Here is a 7832-nt window from a genome sequence, read left to right as displayed (position 1 = left end):
TAGTTACTAGCTTACGTCATGGATTTGTCTGCCAGTTAGCTATTTGGAAGTAAAATAGGAGACATGGCATGGCCTGAAACTGAGGGAAAGGTTGGAGTTTCAGAGGGACAGCCTCTTCACACCATGGCCAAAGCACCTCTCATTTAATTTGCATTTGTAGACATAAAATAGGGCACAGATCTGATGGCTGCAAACAATCCTCTTCAATACTTGTGGTTTCCCTTCAAAGGTTTTACTTGCTGTAAACGTTTTCTCGCTTTTTGTGAGGGAGAAACCTGGCATAAGACATGGCCATGGAGGGTCACAGAGTACGACAGAACGGCCTGTGATGAAGCCTCCCCACCTCTCTAGTGCACCTACTGCCACTCACAGTGCTCCCCAGAAGACCCTAGCTCAAATCAGCCACCCTGCAAGTAAGTGGTGATGCTTGTAGCCAGTGGAAACCTTTTCCAGCAGTATGTTCCTGGACTAGACGATCACTGTTCCACACCCTCGACTCTCTTCCCCTGCATCATCCTAGTACCGCTCTTTTATGCTTCTTTTCTCCTGGTTTAACTACTTCCTCCTCTGAGGACTACTCAGATGCACAAGTCCATCTTGTTTACAATCTCCCTTAATCCTTCTGTGAGGGAGGGCTTCTTGGGTTGCTTTGCTCCCTTGTAATGCAACTAAAGTCACCATCAGCCTCATCTAAAGGAGGGACATGGTTTGTCATTGGAGCTTCTCCTGACCTCCAGCCCCCTCCTGTCAGGTACCTCTTTTTAACCTGCACCTTTCATGGATAAACAGATAACGGGCTCCTGCATTTGTCAGTGCAGGCCTTTCTTGCTGGAAAGGGACCTGTATGATCTTTGGCAAATGCATGTGTTTGCCACTATATTATTTTATCAGCATAGCCTGTTACCAAGTCCCAGATGCTGGCCTATTTATCCACATTGCGTGACTGTTCTGCTTTCTCTCTCTTGATTTCTAAACCAAATTTGAGCTATCTATTAAGTGCTACAAAAACTGCATGTAGACTAGTACTTTCTGGCTTAAGTTAAACTGTAGGATGGATTTGCATTTTTCAGCATTTCCTTTGACCCACTTTGCTAAATTAGTTTCCAGTTTCCTTGAAAAAGAATATCTTGTCTCCTTTCTGGTTTTGCTATTTCCTTTTGTTGGCTGAAATATGTAATAAAAATGTTGCAGCAAGCGAAAGCCATGGACAAAAGTGTAAGTGGAGGAAATTTAATTGGCTGAACAATACAGAAGGTCAAATTTGGTGACCTTCATTTTTAAATGTATTTTCAGACTTTCCTCAATTTGTAACTGAATACAATTGTCAAGATTTTTTTTCTTTGCTTGATTGAACTGCTTATATTAGGCAAGCTGAAGATAAATCCTTTTCTTGTTCAGTTTTTACTTTCATGATGCTTGTGATGATGTCATTGTATTTGCTCTTTGGTCATCCACAGGATGTTTCATAGTAGACGCATTGCATGGTAAAAAACAGTGGACTCCCTCTCCCTGTATTGATTTTTTGAGAGCAGAAAAAGGCAGCTTTCACATCTTCATTGTGCATTCTAAGTTACTTTAAAGAAGGAAGAAAGGAAAATGAGATGAATATTCTCCCTTCCCCTTTGTAGTCATCTCTTAAACACATGGTGCCGTGCTTGGAAACTGAGTAATCCTTACCTTCACAGCTCTGCCAGCCTGGGCCTTTCAGGTGAGAAATTAAGTGTTTGCTGACGCAGGGCCCTGCTTACTCCAGTGGGTTTCTCTTTGTGCCTTTTGAGATGCCAGATAATCTAGTGCTTAGGTCACTCAAAGGGAAATTAATTTGGTGCCATCTCGTTTCAGTTCCCTCTTATCCTTATCATGTGCCTGTGCCCTCCTCTGTGGGCTGGCAGAGGCTCTGCGGAGCATAGCCAGCGACAGGAATAGCAGGGAGAGCTGCTTTGGGCTCCGGCAGGGCTGGCTCTGTGCCTGCCCTTGCCACATGTGCCTCAAGCCAGCGGTGTCACACTCTCTCTCCTGTCTCGTACTCGCAGTGTTTCTGGATCATTTAAAAAAGATAGTCCTGAAAACACAGCATGGCAGTTTTAGAGGCTGACTTTGGGCAGGGTTTACATATTAGACACCAGATCCTGCTTGTCTCTACAGATATACCTGCTCTGAATTTATCTTAGCTGCAGGGAAGTGCTCAGAGTTACAAACGCGACCGAGAGGAAAAGGGGTGGCCTGTGTTATTTGGAAGGGCGGCATGAGAGGGGCACACAAGGTGGTTGTGTCAGGGTTTGGTGTCTTGGGGCTAGCTGGAGCTGTATCAGTGCAAACCATACGTAGGAGGCTGGGACAAGTGTGGTGAAAGCCACAACAGAAGATCCTCTCATCTCAGCACAATGCACCTATACCAGGACTTTGTGGTATTGCAGCTACGTAAGTGTGGTTCAAGCATTCTAAAACAAAACCCTTCCAGATATCACAAATCATTCTCCTTTTGAAAGTTCTTCATTGTTTCAGTCTTCCCTCACCTCCCAGCCTCAAACTCCTTACCATCACGCTCTAGACTAAGCATAATAAATCTTGCCCTCATTTTTTAATCTTATCTTGTTGTGCACACTCCCCATGCTATGGAGACTGTGGCACCCCTTTTGTATTATTTTCCTGCTTTCAAGGTACACCTACCATTTAGCGCTCTCCTCGTTCACACCATTAGTCAAAACCTGATATCTTTCTCTGTTTCATGTGAATTTGACAGTGTGAATGTGTGCACCAGAAACTTAACTGTAACCACCTGCTGTTTCTTCTATAGTTACCAGTAAGCAAATCCACTATAAGTATTTGTATCTCCACTTTGGATGCCAAAGAGACATTGGTAGCTTTTGAGCCAATCATCTGTTGGTCTGACATGAAAAATAACCTCACTGGAGGAGGAACCTTGTCCTTCTCTCGTCTTTCTACTGTTTGAGAATTTATATTGTAGCTATGATAGTTTGGATGTTACAATGTTGTTGGAGACATATGGAGATACCCAAATTTGTCCTAGTCCTAGGTTTGGAAATAGCTTCATTTCATAGAGTTAGCAGCTATAGCAATTTTTGAAAATGTTTAAAGTCTGCACATACCTGGATAAACTTTAGAGGACCTTTCTTAGCTCTTATTTTAGTAGTGTGTTTCAATGGTTGTGCTAGTGACCTTTTTCATTACAAGAATTCATGTTAATTCATGGCAAGCCAGAACATTTCATAAACCTCTTGACTGTTTCTTTTTTTAGGGCTTTGAAATGTAATCAAAGGTGGATTTATCTGATACTAAGAGATGAAACAGTTACCAGCCTTAGGTTTCCTCCCTTTTATTTTTCTAGGAGGTTACTGCCAGAGTAAATTGAAATTGGAGGTGGTTTATGTTAATGCTGCAGCCTGTAGCCTGCACTTTCTCGGGAGTTTATCCAGGAGGATCAGCTGATCCTGCTGCAGGATGGTGACCTCTGGCAGAGACACAGGACAGAGACAGCTGCTTCAGCTCTCCCAGCTAAACCTGCTTAAGGCGGTGAGTGGGAGTTGTTAATACCATTATTTGTTTAATTGTAGGGCTAATAGATTTTTTTTGTGTGCTTTATTACGATAGAATACATGAAATAGAAGCGGAGGAAAAATTGAGTGTGCTACCTTGGGAGCTGGTTCCCAATTATTGTTCCTTTTTATTAACAAGAGCCTAAAATGAAAAGTAACCAGAAGTATGCTTGGCTTTAAACTTTCCAGTTGTATAAAAAGGCAGCCCACCCTGAAACGACTGGTGCCATGGGGGTGTACAGCGCTTTTAGGAATACAGGGCAAGGGTGAATTTTTAATTAGCTTAGTCTTCTTATTTTCCTCCAAATATAGACAGGCACTTCTTAGCTTTCTCGACTTTAGTAGTTGAGAATAGGCGGCCAAGTGTGCTCTGGGAACTATTTGCTAGGAAGTCTGTTAGAAAAATGGGAATCCAAAAGTTATTTCTATTTTAATAAAGAGAGGATAAAGTTTTTAATGATGATAGCTTTATGGAAGTGCAACCCTTCCTCCCACCCCCCCCTCTCCAAATTCCCTTTATAAACAAAACAGAGATAAACCAAATACTCGCTTCACAAGCTACTGCAGGGATCACATTGGCATTGTGAGTTGGCTTGTGAAGTGCTGCGTCCTTGTTTCAATATGCCCGAGCCCTGAAACTCCTAGGGAAAGACACGTGTGTTGTGAGAGCTACCTCCTATGGTGAGGCCCACTGCAAATCTGCAAATAATGGTCCTCTCAGGAAAGAAGCTGAGGGCACTTGGCAGTGGAAAGTATCTTGCCCATACTGGAGATGGTGACAGAATTGGCAATGAGGAGGTGACTAGTCATTCTGCAAGGCCTGGTCTGGGGCCAGTTTTCATTTTCGTCTTGCTCTCTTTCTGTTTTTCTTTCTCTCGTGCTTTTGTTATTTATACCAATGAGCAAATGTTGCTTATTTTTAGCAGCCTTTCCATTTCGCTCAGGCACTGATCCTAAGTAATGGAATGCCTGTGGCCCTCCCTAGGGCACCATTCCACCACTAATAAGAGCAGACAAATGCAAGCTTTGGTGTAGGGAGTTATTGATTTGCTTCCAGGCAAGTAGGTGTGTGAGATACATGTAAAAGGTGCCCATGCATATCATATATTAGCACTCCAACATCTTAGCAAATGACCTTGCACGATCTGCCTTGGGCTGTTGGTGAGAAATTATTTCTTTATGTTGTGTAGCTCCATAAAGCAAGCACCCTTGCAACTTGCTTATTTTAGAGCATATAAAACCAACACTAAAAAAACAAACACACCCAAATATGCATGCCCATTTCCACAAACAGAGCAAAAGCAAAGTCCTCCCTTGAGTGCAGACAGTTTCAGTTCTGGGAGGAGCAAAGTAGATGGATCAATTAATGGAAGCAGAAGTATGAGTTACGTAGATAGGAGTATGTGATACAAGTGCCATTTTTTTTTCCTTTTCTCTTCTAGGTCTTGTGTGACTGGGTTATTGCAGAGATGCTGAAACAAGGGACAACAAAGTCCTGAGGGAAGCAGTTATGGGAGGACTTCCACTGAGGTGTGGATGTCCAGGAAGCCCCTGCCTCACAGATTAGCAGCTGACCAGCAGCATCTTCCAGTGTCCCCTAGCAGTTTTATGTCTACTTTCCTGCTTTAGGAGACAAATCTGTGACCTTAGACACTACCCCTCTTCTAAACCCCTTTAGGCTGGAAATAAAATGTAAGGGAGGTTGTATCCAACCTGAGACAACAAAGTTTATGCTTTCATATCCTTACCCAAAGTTTATCCAGAAGAACTTCACAACCAAGCAGGAGTAGCTACATACTTAAACTGCAAGGTAGAAGATGCAGATTTTATGTCTTGCCCATCCATGCCAGTCCTGCATCTCCCTGAGGTACGAGGGATTTGCTGGGAGAACAAGTGCCCCTGGTCACTGCTGCATACTCTGCATCAACAGAGCTTCTCTCCTAGACACTAACATTTTTATTGCTGTTGGTGAGGTGTTTTCTGGCTTATGCCTATTGCAGTTTCGGCTGGAAGGAAAGCAGGTGAGGTGTTTGTCCCACACCCTCAGTGTCACTGGGATCCCACCCAGCCTGTGCAACTGCTTGGTTCTCTCAGTAGGATATGGCTTAGTTTAAACACTTTCTTTAGGTTTTTGTCTTCCCTGTTTTCAGGCCTGACTCATTTTGATAGGGTTAGGGACTTACTACATACATTCTTATGCTGGCAGAGGAAACTAATTTGCTGCTGATGGAGGAAGACAGAAGGCTAGGGGAGTGTTACTCAGGTGCAGCCAGAACAGCTGATGGCCCAGTGCATAACTTGCTAATGCCATGTGTACCCACGTGTTCTCACTTTTGCCACTGCTAGGGAATTACCATTGATTGCAATTGAAACATATTGGAGACAGGAGCAGGAGAGGAAACCTTTTTTAGGAAACAGTTATGCTGCCTTTGAGAGGGACCCAAAGATCTTTGTAATCCTTTCATATTTTCCCCTGCTCCAGTTGCTGCTGGTTTTATCCTTACTCTCGTGGATTTCTGTGATGAAGCAAGTCTTCTCTGTGCCAAGTCTCTGTCTTGTTACTGTCATTCAATATACAGCTTTTATTAACTATCCCAAACCTGGTGGAAGGGGGGAAGGTACCTATTCTGAAGCTGCTTTTTTTAAATTCAGCCCTATTTGTATATTGTGATCTGCATGCTTCTCTGCCCCCAAATCACTAAAACTGCAGCACAGTTGCCCAAGGCTTATTTTTTAGTAAATGACTCTTATAACTGGCATTCAGATTAACTACCATCTTAGTCTGAAATGCAACAAGACATCTAACGTGTGGTATATGATACCCATCTCAAATAAATACAACGCTGCGTCAATAGATGTTTTCATATTTTCAGGTAAGCAGGTTGGTGTTGGGGAAAAAGGTTAGTCTATTAACACCTCTGCTCAAAGCAAGCCAACTTCCTTTCTACATGGAATAATTATTTTTTCACATAAGCCTTGTAGTGCCTCTGCTATGTTTGCACTTGTAAGTCTCAAACATTTCAGTACAGATCACCCTTTATGAGTGGAATCTGAGGTCATGTGTCTGCATTTGAAATTCACTGTGCGCAGGCTATCATGCACTGGCTTGTGAATTCTGTAGGTGTAGGAGCTATGGGCCCATATTTCAGGTGTGAAGAAAGCAGGGCCTTTTTTAGGGCTTAAAGCACCCATGTGTTCCACTGAGCTATGAGTATCTTTGGCAGAGCTTTATAAATTCTGTTGATTCACAGCTGGCATCTCACCATCTGTATGGGCAGGGTTACATATAAATATATATGTCCTGTACATAACAGGACCATTTAGAGCATCCCTACAGCATAAAAGTAAAGGGAACTTGGGCACAAAAGTCATTATACCTCTGTGGAAGACTTGCTGGGGAGAATATTGAAAGGCCTTTTGTCTGCCATAGCCCAGGGCACACAAGTGATTTGAGGTGGCTGGTGATCCATGCTTCTATTTATATAGTTACAGCAAAGATTAAGGATCTTTAACCAAAGACAGTTCAGAAATAGGTGATGGTGGGAGAAGTGATTGTAACCAGCATGCTAAAGAAATGTCAGAGATAGGAAGGCTTCTATCCTGGATCATGAATCCTGGGGCTTTCATGGATAAAAAGTTGCAGCTGGAGTTGGAGAGGGTGTAATGACACACAAATCTTCAGTTTAATCATCTTCTAAATTCATGCCCAGGGTTGGCTTACAGAAGATGAAAAAGAGCTAATGAACCCTGAGGAGGACTGATGTGCAGCTGTCCTCAATAGCTTTCTTGAAGGAGGTCTTTTTCCATTGCATGTATAACCGCTGCACATTGCTGTTTCGAGCATCTGTGTCTTGGCTACTCCAATATGCTCATTGCTGGGACTATCTCTTAAAACTCTAGCCAGCACCTGAAAAAATACTATTATTTAAGATGGCATTAACATCTAAGTTCCAGCCACAATTTTGTGCTGGGCGTAAAATAGTAGTAATATGAGAGATGGTCTGTGCCCTAGAAAGCTTATTTTCTATCTGCAGACACTTAACTTTGAAAGAGGAAATGGGTAAATGTGATCTCTTTTTTTTCATCCAATATGAGCTGGCTAGATCAGACAGTGAGATTCGTAACAGGTGTGAGATTGCAGTAAGATTGGAGCAATCTGACAGAACTGCAGAAGATTTAATTAAAAAAAGAAAAAAGTTGTGTCAATCCACACTCAGTAGTGAGGCTAGGAGAAGGACCTCAGGAATGAAGGGTAAGACTGAATTTCAGCTTCTC

General features: G+C 42.7%; 1 long non-coding RNA gene across 1 annotated transcript; it reads left to right on the top strand.

Moving 5' to 3' along the window:
- Positions 1 to 3440: 3440 nt before the first annotated feature.
- LOC137672111 (uncharacterized) lies at positions 3441 to 5269 on the top strand. The gene is made up of 2 exons (XR_011049508.1): positions 3441 to 3534; positions 5000 to 5269. It is a non-coding gene; the product is annotated as an uncharacterized lncRNA (long non-coding RNA).
- Positions 5270 to 7832: the final 2563 nt, after the last annotated feature.

This window comes from Nyctibius grandis, chromosome 1 (assembly GCF_013368605.1).
Source record: "Nyctibius grandis isolate bNycGra1 chromosome 1, bNycGra1.pri, whole genome shotgun sequence".
In the NCBI taxonomy this organism is placed as follows: domain Eukaryota; kingdom Metazoa; phylum Chordata; class Aves; order Nyctibiiformes; family Nyctibiidae; genus Nyctibius; species Nyctibius grandis.
This window is presented reverse-complemented; position numbering and strand designations above follow the sequence as displayed.